The sequence below is a fragment of the Crocuta crocuta genome, unplaced genomic scaffold (genome assembly GCF_008692635.1).
Source record: "Crocuta crocuta isolate KB4526 unplaced genomic scaffold, BGI_CrCroc_1.0 scaffold175, whole genome shotgun sequence".
NCBI lineage: Eukaryota > Metazoa > Chordata > Mammalia > Carnivora > Hyaenidae > Crocuta > Crocuta crocuta.
Window position 1 is genome coordinate 1,612,256 of NW_027530988.1, and position 20,545 is coordinate 1,632,800.

Below are 20,545 nucleotides of genomic sequence, written 5' to 3' on the forward strand. Positions count from 1 at the left end.
TTCCATTGTATAGATAAACTACATCTTCTTGATCCATTCATCAGTTGATGGACATTTAGGCTCTTTCCATGAATTGGCTATTGTTGAAAGTGCTGCTATGAACATTGGGGTACATGTGCCCCTATGCATCAGCACTCCTGTATCCCTTAGGTAAATTCCTACCAGTGCTATTTCTGGGTCATAGGGGAGTTCTACTGTTAATTTTTTAAGGAAACTCCACATTGTTTTCCAGAGGGGCTCCACCAGTTTATATCTTTGAAAATAATTAGAAAATGGACCATTCTCTAATAAAATCTATCAAGGAAATAGAGAACATAAAAAAATACAGTATAAAGGAAGATTGTAGGGGCGCCTGGGTGGCTTAGTCAGTTAAGCGTCCGACTTTCGCTTAGGTCATGATCTCACAGTTCGTGGGTTCGAGCCCCGCGTCGGGCTCTGTGCTGACTGCCAGCTCAGAGCCTGGAGCCTGTTTCAGTCTGTGACTCCCTCTCTCTCTGACCCTCCCCTGCTCACGCTGTCTCTCTCTCTTAGAAATAAATAAAACATTAAAAAAAATTTTTAAAAAAATAAACGAAGATTGTAGCTGCAGACACAGTAAAAATTTAAATAATTACATGAACTTGCAAGGAATAAATCCATACAAATTAATTTCAAAACCTAAACAAAAAGTAAAACTTTCTAAAAATTGTCGTCTAGCAAAACTGACAAGAAAAACTGAAAATTTGAATTTGTGTGCAAATTAAAGAAATTCAAAACTCTATTAAAACATGTGGTTTCATAGGAAAGTAACATCAAACCCAAGACCAATAATTCCCATACCTGTACTGAGGAAAATAAAAATAGCAACACTAACTGCTAGGAATTTACCCAAGGGATACAGAAATGCTGATGCATAGGAGCACATGTACCCCAATGTTCATAGCAGCTCTCTCCACAATAGCTAAAACATGGAAAGAGCCTAAGTGTCCATCAACAGATGAATGGATCAAGAAGATGTGGTTTATCTATACCATGGAATACTACATGGCAATGAGAAACAATGAAATCTGGCCATGTGTAGCAACATGGATGGACCTTGAGGGTGTTATGCTGAGCGAAATAAGTCAGGCAGAGAAGGACAAATATCATATGTTTGCACGTATAGGAGGATTAGGAGGAACTTGACAGAGGAACAAGGGGGAGAAGAAGGGGGGAAATGGTGGGGGAAAGGGAGAGAGGCAAACCATGAGAGACTCTTGAATGCTAAGAAACAAACTGAGGACTGATGGATGTGGGGGGGGGAGGGGGGAGATGGGCATGGAGGAGAGCACTTGTGGGGATGAGAACTGGGTGTTATATGGAAACCAATTTGACAATAAACTATTTGTAAAAAAAAAAAAAAAGAAAAGAAAAGAAAACAAGGAAGCCAGCACAGGTTACAGAGGCCATGTCACAATGACTCAGGAGCCAGCCTGAAAAGATTTCTCCTGGTACAGATGGGACCATGCCCACATCACTGAGACCATGAATCCAATCAACTGAAACACATCAAGTATGTTCTTAAATCCATAAAAGTTCATAGAAGAATCCTCCTTAATTACTTTTGGGGAATGTATCCTGGTTGCCAGGGATTTGCTTAGGACTATTTTGGTGTTTGTCCTGAGAAATGCCTCCATCTTAGGCAAGCAGGGATGGTTTGGTCACCCTAGAGGGGAATCGGCTCATTATCTTACAAACTGAGACATGAATGAAAAGAATCCTACACTTAACCTCAAAGAATAATCAAATAATCAAATAATTGACAAGGGAAAAGAATTGTAACAGAAATACTTCAGTTAAAAAACAAAGTGAAAATGATATAATTAGAATATCATTATTTGCAAACCAACTCCTATTCAAACAATAGATCTCGTTGAGTATCAACAGTCACTAACAACACAGAGAGAGACACACACACACAAAGGCAGCCTAATGTTACATGCCTCCCATGTATAGTACACAACTCTGTGATGTCTGGGATTTTCTTTAATCTAAGAACTGAAAGATGTATAGATGTGTAGGGGGATGGAGGTGTAGACAAACAAGACTGGCCGTGACTTGATATTTGTGCAACCTGGACAATGAGTACGTGCTCTTTCATTATACTATTCTCTCTTTGGTAGATGTTTGAATTTTCCATAAGTAAATTATTTTAAAATAACATAGTTAACATACAAATAAATGATCAAGACCTATACTTACAATGCCTACCAATCTTATATAAAACAGTCAAAGAGTAATCAAAATAATGTCAACCAATGATGTTTAAACAAATTAAGATATGCTAACACAGCAAAGCAGTATGAAGATGTTAAAAGCACATTTTGCATACAGCTGAACGACATGGTGGCATATTATACATAATCTTCAACACAAAAAAAGATTTTTAATTGGATGTCAATTTCATTAGGGTATGTATAGTTGCATTAAAAATACTGAATGAGGGGCGCCTGGGTGTCTTAGTTGGTTAAGCAGTCCGACTTCGGCTCAGGTCATGATCTCACGGTTCGTGGGTTAAGTCCCGCGTGGGCTCTGTGCTGACAGCTAGCTCAGAGCCTGGAGCCTGGTTCAGATTCTGTATCTCCCTCTCTCTCTGACCCTCCCCTGCTCATGCTCTCTCTCTCTCTCTTTCTCAGAAATTAAAAAAAAAAACATTAAAAATTTTTAAAAATACGGAAAGAAATACAACAAAATGTTATCTCTGGGTAATGAGATTATGGTTGGATTTTATTGTCTATTTCTCCCTTTTGGTTATGTCCACATTGGACAAGTTTTCTTTCATGATAAACCATACATGACATGTTATCGCTCAGTTAGACAAGAGAGGTCTAGAGGAAGAGGTAGGACACAGACACAGACAGTAGGAAGTGTGACGAAGCTGACGTGTGCAGAAGGCTCGCTGCCAGCTCTATAGAAGCAAAGCCACAGAACCACCAGCACCAGTGACACTGCAAAGGGTCTGGCAGGTGGCAGACAGAACCAGAGCCATTTCACCAGCAGAAGGGCCCCCAGGATGCAGTCCGTAGTGCCCGCTCTCCTGTGCACAGTGGTGGCCTTCATCCTCTTTGGTAAGGAGCCCACCACCCTCGCAGCCAGAGCCCGAGGGAGGGGGTTTGGGAAAGAAGTTAGAAGACAACTTGACTGTGCCTTTTCCACTTTGTTTTCTGGGTGAAAACCTGGCTATCTGTGACAGCTTTCTTGGGAGCAATGTCAATAGCTAAGTTATTTTTTTCTTCTTTTCTACAGGTTCCACCAATACCCAGAGTGTCACTCAATCTTCAAGTTCAGTGCATAAACATCTGGGAGAATCAGTGACTTTGGACTGCAGTTTCACACTCAGCTATAACTACTATGTGATGAGCTGGTTTCGACAGCTTCCCAATGGAAAGATGACTGAAATCATTTACCTTTTTTCTACTAGCACAAATACTAAGAAAGGACGATACACAATGTCATATCAGGCAAGGGAGAGAACCATAAGGCTCACCATCACAGGCTTGGTGCTTACAGACTCAGGCACCTATTTCTGTGCTGTTGGAGAAACTACACGGTGAGAGGAGTGACATGGAGAGCCTTACAAAAACCCCTTGGGCTCAGCATGAAACAGCCATCTGCTCCAGGAGCTTAGGAGAAAACAACCACAGGACAAAAAAAGATATACAGAATGCATGGTTGTGACACCGGTGGGTGTAGAGAGGAAGCTGATGAATGTTCTAGCAACAATCTTCCCACATCTGGTATCAACAGAAGAGATGTGGTTACCAGATCCCAGCCTCAAGAGCATTTTCACCTCAAATCTGGTGCCTATGGATAGTCACATAGCCAATCAAGATATGCATCTGTCTCTTCTGCCTACCCAACATCCATCCCTCTTTTTCTAGTTGACACGACCCTGATTTTCCCTGGATAACCAAGCCACGCCTACCGTTACTCTGTGTTTGGCCTTAGATGAGGCTGATCCCAGCCTCGGACTCCCTGGCCAACTAACACAGTCACAATGATTCATTCAAGGCTGGGTACCTGACCCAAGCCTACATCCCAAGACTGAATATGAAACTCTTGGGAATATGGCTGAGGATGAAAGAGACTAGGACATAACCGTACAATTGCCAGCAGCCTTATTCCCACCCAGCTTTATTTTCAGCATGATGCTGAAAAGAGGAGGTGAAACTGAGCTCACTTAACATTGTTTGAGGCATTGGACCCTGAAATGATTAGAGATGTTCTTGGAATTTTTTCATTGTACACCCACACTGTGTTAGCTTGTGTTCCTCCAGAAGACAAGGATTCAAGTGCAAGTGATTTACTTGGGAGGTGATCCCAGAATGCATGGCAGAGACAGTGGGAGAAGAAAAAGAAAGGGAAGTCAGTGAGTGAAAAGCCTGTGTTTTAAAAATCCCTATCAAAATACCACTAGCATTTTTCACAGAGCTAGAACAAACAATTCTAAAATGTGTATGGTCGACAAAAGACCCTAAATAGCCAAAACAATCCTAAAAAAGAGAAGCAAAGCTGGAGGCATCACTATTACATCTTCAAGTCATATTCATGAGGACAGTATGGTACTGGCACAAAAACTGACATCTAGATCAATGGAACAGTATAGAAAACCTAGAAACGGATCCAGAACTATTGGTCAATTAATCTTTGAGAAAGCAGGAATGAATAATCAATGGAAAAAGATGGTCTCTTCAACAAATGGTGTTGGGAAAACTGGACAGTGACATACAGAGCAATGAAACTCGACCACTTGCTGGACAATACAGAAAAATAACTTCAAAATGGATGAAAGGCCTAAATATAAGATAGGAAACTATCAAAATCCCAGAAAAGAACACAGGCAGAAACTTCTTTGACCTAGGCCACATCAGCTTCTTACTAGACACATTGCCAGATCAAGGGAAACAAAAGCAAACATGAACTATTGGGACTTCATCAAGATAAAAGCTTCTGCACAGGGAAAGAAACAATCAACAAAACTAAAGAGCAGCCTACAGAATGAAAGAAAATATTTGCAAACAGCATATCTGATAAAGAGTTAGTATCCAAAATCTATAAAGGATTTAATCAAACTCAACACCCAAAAAGAAATGACAGTTAAGAAATGGGTAGAAGACATGAATAGATACTTTTTCAAGAAAGACATCCAGATGGCCAACAGACACATGAAAAGATGCTCCACATCACTCATCATCAGGGAAATACAATTAAAAACTGCAATGAGACACCACCTCACACTGTCTGAATGGTTAAAATCAACAACACAAGAAACAACAGATTTTGGCAAGGATGTGGAGAAGGGGAGCCCTCTTGCACTGTTGTTGGGAAGAGAAAAGTGTGCAGCCACTCTAGAGAACAAAATGGAAGTTTCTCAAAGTTAATAACAGAACTACTCTATGATCCAGCAATTGTACTACTAGGTATTTGCCCAAAGTGTGCAAAAATACAGATTTGAAGGGGTCTATGCACCCCGATATTTATGGCTGCATTATCACAATAGCCAAACTATGGGGAGAGCCCAAATGTCCATCGAGTGATGAATGGGCAAAGAAGACATAGTATACATTTACAATGGAATATTATTCAGCCATCAAAAAAATGAAATCTTGCCATTTGCAACAATGTGAATGGAGCTAGAGTTTATTATGCTAAGAGAACTAAGTCAGTCAAAGAAAGACAAATACCATATGACCTTACTCATATGTGGAATTAAGAAAGAAAACAGATGAACATGGATAAACCAGTTCACGCCGGAGCCCTAGGAAGGAAGCGTCTCGGTTGGATCCGGTCCCTCCACGGGACTCTGAAGAAAAGCTCTCACCAGATGCCGGCCGTCACCATGGGTAAAGGAGACCCCAACAAGCCCGGGGCAAGATGTCCTCGTACGCCTTCTTCGTGCAGACCTGCCAGGAGGAGCACAAGAAGAAGCACCAGGACTCTTCGGTCAATTTCGCCGAGTTCTCCAAGAAATGTTCCATGAGATGGAAGACCATGTCTGCGAAGGAAAAGTCGAAATTTGAGGATATGGCAAAAAGTGACAAAGCTCGTTATGACAGAGAGATGAAAAATTACATTCCTCCCAAAGGTGACAAGAAAGGATAGAAAAAAGATCCCAATGCTCCTAAAAGGCCTCCGTCTGCTTTCTTCCTGTTTTGTTCTGAACATCACCCAAAGATCAAAAGTGAGCACCCTGGCTTATCCACTGGGGATACTGCAAAAGATTGGGTGAAATGTGGTCTGAACAGTCAGCCAAAGATAAACAACCATATGAACAGAAGGCGGCCAAGCTAAAGGAGAAGTATGAAAAAGATATTGCTGCACATTGCGCCAAGGGCAAAAGTGAAGTGAGAAAGAAGGGCCCTGGCAGGCCTACAGGTTCAAAGAAGAATGAACCAGAGGATGAGGAGAAAGAGGAAGAGGAGGAAGAAGACAAAGATGATGAGAAAGAGGGGGAGGATGAGGAATAAATGGCTATCCTGTAATGATATGTGTGGAGTGTGCGTGTGTGCTCAGGCAATTGTTTTGCTAAGAATGTGAATTCAAGTGCAGCTCAATATTAGCTTCAGTCTAAAAACTGTACAGATTTTTATATAGCTGATAAGGTTCTTTGTAGAGAAAATACTTTTTTTAAAAATGCAGGTTGTGGGGCGCCTGGGTGGCTTAGTCGGTTAAGCGTCCGACTTATGCTTGGGTCATGATCTCACGGTTCGTGGGTTCAAGCCCCGCGTCGGGCTCTGTGCTGACTGCCAGCTCAAGAGCCTGGAGCCTGTTTCAGTCTGTGACTCCCTCTCTCTCTGACCCTCCCCTGCTCACGCTGTCTCTCTCTCTCTCTCCTAGAAATAAATAAAACATTAAAAAAAATTTTTTTTAAAAATGCAGGTTGTAGCTTTTTGAGGAGCTACTACATATAGTTAGATTTTAAAGCTCCTGATGTTGAATGTTTCTAAATATTTAATGGTTTTCTTAATTTCTTGACTTGTGTATTGTAGCACAGCAAACTTGTAGGAATTAGTATCAATAGTAAATTTTGGGTTTTTCTAGAATTTTGCGTTTTGTTTTTTTAAGAAATTTTTATAACAAAATTATGTACATTAAAAAAAAAGAAAACAGATGAACATATGGGAAAGGGGTAAAGAAAAAAAGGAAAGAAGAAAACAAACTGTGATGGACTCTTAACGATAGAAAGCATGTTGAAGGTTGATGAGAGCAGAGGGCAGGAAATGGGCTAGATGGGTGATGGGCATTAATGATAGCACTTGTTGGGTTGAGCCCAGGGTGCTGTATGGAAGTGATGAATAACTGAAATCTACTCCAGAAACCAAACTTGCACTGTAATTCACTAACTAAAATTTGAATTAAAAAAAAAAAAAACACAATAAATCAATCAGGGCCTGTGTATTCTCAAGCCAAACGCCACTATGAGCCCCAAGACTTTCATTGTACCAGGGAATTTTTGACAACCCATGGGAGACACTTGCCTCAACTTAGCCTGCCTGATGGCCAAAGAAGCTAGGGGATTGATACCCCTAATCCTGTGTGTCCCTGGTGGAGACAGAGCCCAGGGATATGAGTGATGATCCCCCTGCACTTATGTCTGCCAAGCAGCTGTGCAGTAAGAGAAAGCCCTTAGGCAAAGAAACCCAAGATCTGGTCAGAGGAAGGGGGCTGTGTGCACTCAAGTCTTAAGCACAAAGGGATACAGGGAAGACACCAAAAATGCAACACACTTAATTTCTCTCTTTTTAATAAATTATTTTGAGTTGGGTTTTCTATCATTTGCAATCAAAAGAGACCTAACTAACAACATTAGTAAAGACAATATTGGGTTAACCGAATTAACCAAACAAAATACTCTAATAATACTTTTGAAAACTCCTGACTTGCTGCGGGTGAGACAGGTTACAACTCCTTAGGCTGTTCAGATTAGATCAGTTGTTCAGCCCTTTCCTCCCACATCATCCAGCCTGGTAAGGAGGAGGGACAAATGTAACACTGTACCTGTTATTACACTGAACATTTAACTGTTCTCTCCCCTTTCAGACTCTTGCTGCTCAGGGTCACCTTGCTTAGTGCTGCCAGATTAATCTTCCGGCTGTATCCTTCCAAAGAATCTTGTTTGCTTAAGACTTCTGCATTCCTTATGAGACTGTGCTTTTCCCAAATCCCAAATTCTGCCCCTGCTAGCTGCTTCTCCTGAAATGTTTCTTCCCCATTTCAACCTTTTGAACTCACTATCTCTCAAAATCTACGTCACATCTTTGATGTTTCTGAGGAGAGCCTAGAAACAATGAGCATGTCTAGATCTCGTATTTTGGTTTCTAATACCATTTTTCAATACAAGGAACCATGTTTCCTTGGAGAACTGGCTGATTCTAGGGCTGGGACAGGGAATATGAAAGGTAAGTCTAAAGTATCTTAAAGTGTTCAAAAAACAACCAGCACCATCTATGATGGGGCTATGTTAAGAGGACATAGGAGTCAACTAGAAAGGTCCCTGTGACCAGAGCTGAAAAAATTTGTGCAAAAAATAAAGTCATGTTGAATAATAACCCAAGATATAAAATAAGTATCCAAGTGTCACTGATATAAATAAATTATTGAGGGGCGCCTGGGTGGCTTAGTCGGTTAAGCGTCCGACTTTCGCTTAGGTCATGATCTCGCGGTTCGTGGGTTCGAGCCCTGCGTCGGGCTCTGTGCTGACTGCCAGCTCGGAGCCTGGAGCCTGTTTCAGTCTGTGACTCCCTCTCTCTCTGACCCTCCCCTGCTCACGCTGTCTCTCTCTCTCTCTCTCCTAGAAATAAAACATTAAAAAATAAATAAATAAATAAATTATTGAATAAATAAGTGAGGCAGAACAGAAAAACTTCCCATGCTTTCGAATTCTAAATAATTTATATAGACACTCCACATTTCCCATTCCTCAAGTGTGGGCTGCACATAGTGACTTCCAAAAGGGACAGTATGGAAAGGGTGGCAAAAGAGCAACAACAGTGGATTGGGGCCTTGGGTGGTTCAGTCAGTTAAGCTTCCAACTCTTCATTTTGGCTCAGGTCATGATCTCACAGTTTGTGAGATTGAGTCCCACATCAGACTCTGCATTGACAGTGCAAAGCTTGCTTGGGACTCTCTCTCTCTGTGTCCCTCTCTCTCTCTGCTTTCTTGCTCTCTTTCTGTCTCAAAATAAATTAATAATGTTTAAAAAAGAAAAAGCAAGAGTGGAGAAACCTAACAAACACCAGCTTAGCTCAATGATCTTAGTCAACATCACCAGAGATAAGTCATGTTGATACCATTACCCTTGATATGATGTGAAGAGTATGATATGAAGAGAAATGGCACTTTACCTCTGTGGTCTTCCTCCCCAAAACCCATACCCCAATTTAACATGAAAAAATCATCAGAAAAATCCCAGTGGAAGGACATTCTGCAAAATATCTAAGTAATAATCCTAAAATTATCAAGATCATCAAAATTAAGAAAAATCTGAGGATCATTATCACAGGGTTGTGGCATTGAGCCCTGTGTTGAGCTCCACACAGAGCATGTGGCCTGATGGGATTCCCTCTCTCTCTCTCTCTCTCTCTCTCTTTCTCTCCCTCCCTCCCTCCCTCTGCCCATCTCCCCTGCTCATGCTCTCTCTCTCTCTCTAAAATAAAATAAAATATAAATTAAAAAACCATTTTAAAAAATAAGAAAAATCTGGGTAATTGTCATAGCCAAGAGCAGCCTAAGGAGACATGAAAGCTAAATGTAATGTGGTCTCCTTGTGGGATTCTGCAGGAGGTCAAGGACTTTACGCAAAAAAAAAAGTAAATCTGCTGATGTAGGAACTTTAGTCAATAATAATATATGAGTATTGGTTTATTAATTGTGGCAAATGTACCATTGTAAGATGTTAATAGTAAGGGAAATGCATGTGCAGTATATAGAAACTATGTGTACTATCTTCACAACGTCTCTGTGAATCCAAAACTGTTCTAAAATTAAACATTTGTCATAAAAACTTACAAAGCTATAAGTTTCATGTGACCTGCATTTTCTGGAGGGAGAATTTCAATTTTATGTGCAGCCATATCATTATTTACACAGCAAAAGGAGTCATGAACTGTGCTGTCCATGCATAGCCACTAGCTACATGTGGCTCTTGAACACTGGATTGTGACGATTCCAAATTAAGATGTGCTGTGAGTGTAAAATATACATCAAGTTTCAATGACTTAGTGTGAAGAAAGGATGTCAACACTTTCATTAATATTTTTATTGACTTATGTTGAAATGATGCTTTGTGCTTATCAAGTTAAATAAAATATATTTTAAAAATTAATTTTATAGATTTAGGTATAGTTTCTTTTAATGTTGCTACTAAAAAATTTAAATTATTATGTGGTTCACATTGTATTTCTCTTGATAGCGGTGGTCTAAAAGGATAGACATAAAATGTTGGCAATTCTTATTCCTGGTAATGGATTCCAGGGCAACTGCTTAGCTAACCACTTACTAAATTTGTTTCGAGAATGTGGCTTACCTTCTAATTCATTTATTCAACAAATATTTATACCACATCTATTATTCATTCTTTTTGAAAAGTTAAAAGCTGCCTCATACATTTGTATCACTGTTCATAGTTTACAAGGTCCTTTCTTAGACTCTAATGTATCCTCATAAACAATTATTTTCCTAGAGGCTGCCCAGAGAAAGTGGTCTCTTGCACTTTCTCTGGGTTTTTTCAACATGGCTGCCATGTTACGTGATTAAGCCAGCAAGGAAATTCTCTCAACCTAGTCAGCTAAGACAGAATCATTTCTAATGTAACATAATAACAGAGGGACAGCCCATCACCTTTGCATATTGTGTTGATTAGAATCTCATCATAGGTCCCTCTGAAACTCAGAAGAGGGGATTGTCCAAGAGCATGGACATCAGGAGGAAGGGATTTATCTCTCTACTGTAGTCCACCATCTGATCCCCAAAGATTCATATCCCTCCTACTTGCAAAATACATTCACACACACTCCCATAGACCCCAAGAGTCTCATCCCATATAGCGTCAGCTCATAGACAAAAATCACATCATCTAAATGATGTCCAAGTTCAATTGCAACTCCTGGGTGTCATTTGTTAAGTACTGTTCTTGGTGCACAATTCCTCTCCTTTGGTCAGGCTGTGAAAGAAGCCATCTGCTCAATACAACCAGATTCCAGTCTTAGAACAGACCTGACCAAGAAGGCACAGGATAATTAGCTATAGTCATTTGGGTCCAAAAAAGGGGGAAATGAAAGGTAGAAAGGCCTTGCTGAAATTCAGCTGGGCAAACCTTAGGAGTTCCTTGTTTAGATTTAAGGCCTAGAAATAATTCTCAACTGTGACCCTTTGACTTTTACTTCTGCCCTTAGAGTCTTCTCTATTCTTTCAAGTATGGTAACACATATTCACAGTTGAGTTATTTTATAAACCTGCTTCCTGGCAGTAGAGTTTTCAGAGTCTGACCTCCTCCTTTTATTCTGTATTTTGTCCCTTTCAATCAAAGCTGGTAGTGTTTCTGCTGAAATCATTTTCTCAAACACTTCCTGGGTCTCTGATGGATTTCAATGAATTATGCCCCTTAAAAAAAAAAAAAAAAGCACATCCACAGATCCTTTCCAAACAATCCATACCTATGACCCTTACTCAGAACTCTGAGGTACCATTACCTTAAGCTTCCTTAAAGCCTTATTGTTTGGTTGGAAGTCACATCCAAATCTCTTGAAAGAGTTCCTTGTGTGACAGAATACTCCCACCCCTCAATCTTTCTGAGGTTTTGATAAACATTTATAAAGTCACGCTGTCTCTTTCTTTGTGCCACACTATCTTAAGTTTAGCATCTTTTTCCATTTAAGAGATTGAGAATTTTCAGATTCATCCAGTCCTGGTTCCTTTTTGCTGAATAGTTCTTTCCTCCATTTATCTCTCTTCATTTCATTAAAGGCAGCAAAAAGAAACACAGTGGCACCTTCATACTTTGCTTTGAAATCTCCCCAGCTCTACAAGCAAGTTCAGTCTTTCACATAACTATAGGAGGCAATTTCAAAAATGTTCTATAACTACTTGATGTGGATTCCCTTCCTCCAGTTCCCAATAACATATTCTTTACTTCCTTCTGAGAATTCACTAGCAGTATCCTTAAAGCTAGATTCTTCTAACCCTTAATATAGGGCAGATAGAGGTGTATCTAAAAACACATTGCCCGATTTCCCTCCTTGATACACACCAGAAAGCCAGGACCACACAGAAAGTCACTTCATAACTTAAAGCCTGACTGTCGGGCACAGACATGAGAGGTATTTCAAGGACTGTTTCGCTCCTCCCTCTATTCCCAACCATTCTACATCCACCATGTTTCTACATCCAGAAATAGAAACTCCCAGAAACAACTTAGAGAAATGCAGTAGGATCACTGGCAGTGCTTTGCTTCCTTTAGATAGAGACAGTGGGGGNTAGTACAGGCTGAGAATTTTTTATTTTTTTGTATCCCATGAGTTCAGAGTATAAGAGGGTCAGGTAATAAGAAAGGGGAGGGAGATACTAAAGTTGAGTAGCTATATTTTGTTTGTTTGTTTGCCAAAACTAAAATGCTTTCATGGCTTTTTCAGATCTTTAAACAAAAAGAAGTTTGGCTATGGAGCCTCAAAAGACCCTTTAATTCTAATGTTTGTGATTCTATGATTTAAAAAAATAAAATTTAAAGGAGTGCTGGTGTTGAAGCATAACTCTCAAAATGCCAGTCCTGGCACTGAGACCAAGCCCTTGATGAAGTTTTAGTTGAGAGCTCAGTGATGTTGGTACGTATTAATATTCCCGCCAATCAGAACCCGGGGAAAGCCGAATGAAAAGTAATGTCTAAGAATTAGGAGGCCAACTTCTGTAATCAGCAGTCAACTGAAAATATATGAAAATGAGCACCTTCATGGGCACATAACAGATACATACCAAAAATCTGTCACATTCAAACCTCAAGTCTCAGGGTGAGATTTGCTAAAATGGATTACTTCCCAGACTGCTAAACCTACAGGTAAATCATTTCCTTTTTTCTCATCCCACAATATCTTTTATTTATCCTGCTACTTACTATTTATTAGTAATTCTGCTTCTGGTTGTTTAGATTTACTTCAGAACAATTGTTTTCATTTCCATTTTATTTTTTTCACTCAAGTGTAAATGTTAATAAGGTGATACTAGAATGTGTCCCCACATCCCCAGCAGTCTCAGTGCTCAGGGCTGAGCACTTTTTGTTACAACTCCTCAATTTCTTCTAATGTGCCCTCAGCCCTGAGAACCACTGGCCTAGAATATTTTAAGGCTGCTGCTCCTCTGTCTGCCCTCCAGGGGGCAATCATGCCCACTAACACAAGTCTCAGAACAATGAGAACAGCTGACACTCGGGATGGACAAGAGGCCTGAACTTAGGACAAAAAAAAAGGATAAAGCTAAAAATTAGAAGCCTGAATGATATAAGGTCATTAAATGCAAAATATCTTTAAAATTCTCCTAAATTTAAGGAAACTCTGTGAGCAACTCTTTCCTTCACCTTCAAACACAATTTTCCCAATGCCTGTCTTAGACCCCGGCTTCAGGTTTGTAAACCTCTCCATTGGGAGAAGGTTCCATTTCATTATTATTTCTTTGGATAAAATTCATTCTATAATGGTGGTTTTAAAGATTCATCCTTTCCTTTCTTTCCCATCCCTTCTTTCTCCCGCAGGAACAAATTGGTCAGAAGAAGTTGTTCCTTGTCTTATCAGGTCACCCTAAACTTTACATGTACCCATTGGCACTCATGTCATCTTTGACCCCTTTGAAATGACAATTTCACCAGCTAGGATCTCAGGGTTTTCTGAAATAGTTCTTAGAAACACGCTGGATAAAGGCCACAGAGGTTTGTGATTCCTTTGTAAAGATTTATCAGGGTGATGGTGAGTTGTAGGGTTGGGAGGGCTCAGGTGCACGATTAGTTCAAGGAGCTCAGGAACTGTCCAAATAAACATTCAGCTGCATATCTATCCTAGATCATAGGTTCATGATATTTTGTGAACAAGCTGTTTAAGTTTCTTAAAAAATAAAATATTATTACAAAGAAATTAGAGAAAAATTGTGCCAACTTTAAAAACCACAATGGCTATGAAAAAAATAATGTCAAAATTAAAAAATAACAAATACAAATATGAAAAGAATCCAAGCTCACTGATAAACAAAGGCACAATAGAACAACAAGGAAATAATATTTTTTCTCAAAAAATTGTTAAATAATTTTTTAAAGCATTAGATGCTGAGGTCATAAAACAAAACTGTTAGAAAACACTATAGAAATGTCAATTTGTACAGTCATAGTAATGTAATTTGTTAATAGATATAAAATTATTTAATTCAATAAATCTACATCCAGAAATTTATTCTTACAAAATAGTCAGAAAAATAGACCACAAAAAAGCAAATCAGTTAAGTATTAAAGAACAATATCAAACAGATCATGTTCTTTTACTACAAAAAATAAAGTTAGATACTATTAATAAATACAAGTATAAATAAAAAGAGACTCCTAAATAATTTGTGAACCAGGGGCCCCTGGGTGGCTCAGTCAGCTAAGTGTCCAACTCTTGATTTCGGCTCAGNATCAGGTCATGGTCAGGTAGTGAGATCAAGCCCCATGTCAGGGTCCGTGCTGGGTGTGAAGTCTGCTTGGGATTCTCTCTCTCTCTCTCTCTCTCTCTCCCAATCTCTCTCTCTCCCTCTTCCCAATTCTCTCTCTCTTTCTCTTTCTCAATAAGCCCTAAAAAATAAAGTAATTCATGAACCAAAAAGAAATTATAATGGAATTGTTAAAATATTTACAACTGAGCAATCATAAAAGGTCTACATTTCTAAACTTGGGAAATGAACCTAAGCAGCATGCAGAGGATTTTTATACCCTCAAGATATATCAAAACAACAAGATGGGACATAACGAGCTAAACATTCAATCAGAAAGTTTTCAAAGAGTAAGAGTAAACAACAAAAGTAGGAGAACAAAAGTAGTAATAATCAGTGCTACAATTAAGGTAATAAAGGCAAAGAACAAAGGAAAGAATCCATTTAAATTGATTCTTTGAACAGAATTAGAAAATGGACAATTCTCTGATAAGATTTATCGAGGAAATTAAGAAGATATAAAAAGATGGTGTAAAAGCAGATTGTAACTACAGACACACTAAAAATTTAAATAATTTTAAGAACCTTCAAGGAATGAAACCATACAAATTAATGTGAAAACTTGAACAAAATGTAAAACTTTCTGAAAATTATCATCTAGCAAAAATGACAAGAAAATTTGAAAACTTGTGTTACAATGCACATTAAATACATCTAAAACTCTATAGATACATATGGTTTCACAGGCAATTTACATCAAACCCAAGACCAGTAATTTCCATACATGTACTGAGAAAAATAAAAACAGGAAGATTATTACTCGACACATTTTTTGAGACCAGGAGAACCACACTGACAAAAATAAACAAAGATAGATGACAAATGAAAATCATAGACCAATATTTCTTGTGAAAAGCAAAGACTCTCCTAAACATATTATTAAATAAACACTGGATATTAAAAAGTAATACTAATAAATGTATACATAAAAAATAATACTAATACACCATGATTGATTAGGATTCATCTCAGGAGTATGAGGAAGGTTAAATATTAGTACTACATATCACACATAAACAATATTAACTTTAAAATTACTCACTAAATACAGAAAAGTGACTTGGTGAAGTCTAACATTTATTTCTAATTAAAATCTCTTCACAGACACAGAAGAAAAAGGAACTTCTTTAACCTGACCATGGAATCTTTGAATTTGTTTTCAAAGTGAGATATTAAAAGCATTTCCTTAAAAATTTGAAAAAGTCAGAGATTTGCACATTAGAACTGGAAGGAGAAAACATCTATCATCAATCACAGATAGCAGATTCCATCACTGGGAGAGAAAATATACAAGTGAACCTAGAATATCTTCTCCTCCCAGAAAACGAGGAAGCTGTCACAGGTTACAGAGGCCATGTCACAACGACTCAGGAACCAGCCTGAAAAAGTTTCTTCTGGTAAAGATGGGACCATGCCCACATCACTGAGACCATGAATCCATCAAGTATTTTTAAATTCATGAGTTCTAAAATAATCCTCCTTAATTACTTTTGGGGATGTATCCTGGTTGCCGGGGATTTGCTTGGGACTATTTTGGTGTTTGTCGTGAGAAACTCCTCCATCTCAGGCAAGCAGGAATGGTTTGGTCACCCTAGAGGGGAATCGGCTCATTATCTTACAAACTGNGGTCATGATTTTGGCTCACGTTCATAAGTTCGAGCCCCAGGACAGGCTCTGGGCTGACAGTGTGAAGTCTGCTTGGGATTCTCTCTCTCTCTCTCTCTCTCTCTCCCAATCTCTCTCTCTCNAATGAACGGAAAGAATCCTACACTTAACCTCAAATAATAATCAAATAATTGACAAGGAAAAATTATCGTAAAAGAAATACTTCAGTTAAAAAAACGAAGTAGAAATCATATAATTAGAATATCGTCAAGTTGCAAACCAACTCCTAATCAAACAACAGATCTATTCATTGCTTATCAACAGTCACTAAGAAAACACACACAAACACACACACACACACACAAATACACACACACCTGAAAAGACAATCTGACCTCATGTGTCTCCTGAGTAAAGTACAAACCCTATGAGGTCTGGGAGTTGCATTAGTCTAACCAGAACTGGAAGAAATATACATGTGGAGGGGGATGATGATGTAGATGAACAAGATTGGCCGTGATGTGATACTTGTGGAACCTGGAAATGAGTACATCCTTTTTCATTGCACTATACACTCTTTTGTGGATATTTGAATTTTTTATATTAAAAACTTTGAAATAACATCATTAACATCAAATAAGTTACCAGAAATGCAAAGACTTATATCTACAATACCCACCAAATCTTATTTAAAACAGCCAAAAGAGAAAACAAAACTTGTCAAACAATTATGTTCAAACAAATTAAATTACACTTAAACAGCAGAGTAGTATGAAGCTGTAAAAATCACATTTCACATACAGTTGAATGATATCGTGGCTTATTCATATACACGATGTTCAACAACAACAAAAAAACATTTTTATTTGATCCCAATTCCATTACAGTATGACATATTTACATTAAAACTACTGAAAGAATTACAATAAAATGTTAACAGCATTTATCTCTGGGTTATGAGATTATGGTTGGATTTTATTGTCTACTGCTCCTTTACAGTTATGTCCACATTGGACAACCTTTCTTTCATGAAAAACCATACATGACATGTTATCGATCAGTTAGACAAGAGAGGCCTGGAGGAAGAGGCAGGACGCAGACACAGACAGCAGGAAGTGTGACAAAGTGACGTGTGCAGAAGGCCCACTGCCAGCTCTATAGAAGGAAGGCCACAGAACCACCAGCACCAGTGACACTGCAACGGGCCTGGCAGGTGGCAGACAGAACCAGAGCCATTTCACTGGCGGGAACGGGCCACCGGGATGCAGTCGGGACTGTCTGCTCTCCTGTGCACAGTGGTGGCCTTCATCCTCTTTGGTAAGGAGCCCACCACCCCCACAGCTAGAGCCTAAGGGAGTGGGTCTGAGAAAGAAGTCATAAGAGACCTTGGCTGTGCCTTACTCCATTTTGTTTTCTGGGTGAAAACCTGGCTTTCTTGGGAGCAATGTCAACAACTAAGTTATTTTTTTTTCCTACAGGTTCTAGCAATACACAGAGCATCACTCAATATCCAAGTTCAGCACATGGACCAGAGGGAGAATCTGTGAGCTTGCACTGCCGCTTCACAATCCACTATTCTTACTACGTGATGAGCTGGTTTCGACAGCTTCCTAATGGAAAGATGACTGAAATCATTTATCTTTATTCTGATAGCACGAGCACTATGAAAGGACGATATTCTGTGTCATTTCAGAAAGGATACAAAACCCTAACACTCACCATCACAAGCTTGATGCCTACAGACTCAGGCATCTATTTCTGTGCTGTTGGAGAAACTCCACAGTGAAAGGACTGACACGGAGAGCCTTACAAAAACCTCTTGGGCTCAGCATGAAACAGCCATCTGCCCCAGGAGCTTAGGAGAAAACTACCCACAAAACAGGAAAAGGTAGACAGAAGACATGGTAGGTGACACTGGTGGGACTAGAGTGGAAGCTGCTGAATATCTAGCAACACTCTTCCCACATCTGGTATTAAAGGAAGAGTTGTGGTTACAAGATTCCAACCTCAAGTGCATTTTCACCTTAGAATCACATAGCTGATCAAGATATGCATCTGTCTCTTCTGCTGCTCAATATCCATGCCCTCTTTTCTGGTGACTACACCTAGATATTCCCTGGATAACCAAGCCGTGCCTCCTCCTACACCACGTTTGGCTTTAGATGATGCTGACCCCAGCCATGGACTCCATGACCAATTAACATAACTCATCTCTCTGATCACAATGATTGGTTCAAGGATGTGTACCCTCCCCAAGTCTAATCCTAAAACTTAATATGAAACTCTTGGGAATATGGTTGGGGATGAATGAGGCGAGACTATAACTCTACAGCTGCCAGCAGCCCTCTTCCCACCACAAAGAAGAGCATGATCCTGAAAACAGAGAGAATGAAACTGAAAACTCTTAACACTGTTTGGGGCCCTGGATCCTGCAGTCATTAGAGATCTACCTGCATTTTTCAGTCATACACCTACGCTGTCTTAGCTTCTGTTCCTCCAGAAGAAGACAAGGATTCAAGTGCAAGTCATTTAGTTGGGAAATAATCCCAGAATGCATTGCAGGACAGTGGGGAAGAGTGAAATGAAGGCAAGTCAATTGGTGAAGCGCTTGTGATTTAATGCAATCATTATCACATACCACCAGCATTTTTCATAGAGCTAGGACAAACAATCCTAAAATGTGTATGGAAGCACAAAAGATCCCAACTAGTCAATGCAATTCTTTAAAAACATTCAAAGCTGGAGGCTTCATTAATCTGGACTTCAAGCTATAACAAAACTGTAGTCATCAGGACAGTATGGTAATGACACAAAAACAGACACCTAGATCAATGGAACCAAATAGAGAATCCAGAAATGGAGCCACAATTAGATGTTTAAATACCTTTGAGAAAGCAGAAGAGAATAAGCAATGGAGAAAAGACTGTCTCTTCAACAAATGGTGCTGGGAAAACCAGACAGCAACATGCAGAAGAATGAAACTGTACCACTGTCTGGCCTATACACAAAAGTAAATTCAAAATGGATGAAAGACCTAATTATGAGACAGGAAATCATCAAATTTCTAGAAGAGAACACAACAGAAACCTCTTTGACCTTGGCTGCAGCAACTTCTTACTAAACACATTGCTTGAGGCAATGGACACAAGAGCAAACATGAACTATTGGGACCTCATCAAGATAAAAACCTTCTGCACAAGAAGATATGAACAGACGCTTCTCCAAAGAGGATATCCAGATGGCCAACAGACACATGAAACGATNTCTGCACAGTGAAAGAAACAATCAACAAAACCTACAGAATGGAAGAAGATGTTGCAAACAACATATCTGAATAAGGGTTGGAATCCAAAATCTATAAAGCACTTAATCAAACTCAACACCCAAAAAAACCAAATAATCGAGGTTAGAAATGAGCAGAAGACATGAATAAACACTTTTTCAAAAAACACATCCAGATAGCTAAAAGACACGTGAAAAGTTGCTCCACATCATTCATCATCAGGGAAATGAAAACCAAAAATATAAATAGATACCACCTCACACCTGTCTGAATGGGTAACATTAACAACACCAGAAACAACAGGTGTTGACAAGGATGTTGCAAAAGGGGAACCGTCTTGCACCATTGGTGGGAATGGAACCGTGAGCAGCCACTCTGGAGAACACTATGGAGGTTTCTCAAAGTTCAAAAGTAAATTACCCTATGATCCAGCAATTGTGCAACTAGGTATTTACCCAAAGTATACAAAATAGAGATTTAAAGGAGTCTATGCACCCCGATGTTTATAGCAGCATGATCAACAATAGCCAAACTATATATACATACATACAAACATACATACAAAGACACATATATAGTACCTCTTCTTTCAGCCATCAAATAAAAAATGAAATCTTGCCATTTGCAAAGATGTGGATGGAGCTAGAATGTATTAGGCTAAGTGAAATAAGTCAATCAGAGAAAGACAAATACCATATGATCTCACTCATATGTGGAATTCAAGAAAGAAAACACATGTACATATCGGAAGGTGGCAAATAAAAAAAGGAGAAATGGAAACAAACCATAATAATGATTTGTTATTTATATCTTAAAGATAAGGAGCAAACTGAGGGTTGATAGAAGGAGATGGGTGAGAATTGGGCTAGATGCGTGATGCACAATAAGGGGGGCACTTATTGGGATGAGCAGGATGTT

At 39.1% G+C, this 20,545-nt stretch overlaps 1 pseudogene; it reads left to right on the forward strand.

Annotated features, from left to right (window-relative positions):
- The first annotated feature begins 5,758 nt into the window (after positions 1 to 5,758).
- LOC144236662 (high mobility group protein B2 pseudogene) lies at positions 5,759 to 6,485 on the forward strand (annotated as a pseudogene).
- The last annotated feature ends 14,060 nt before the right edge of the window (positions 6,486 to 20,545 follow it).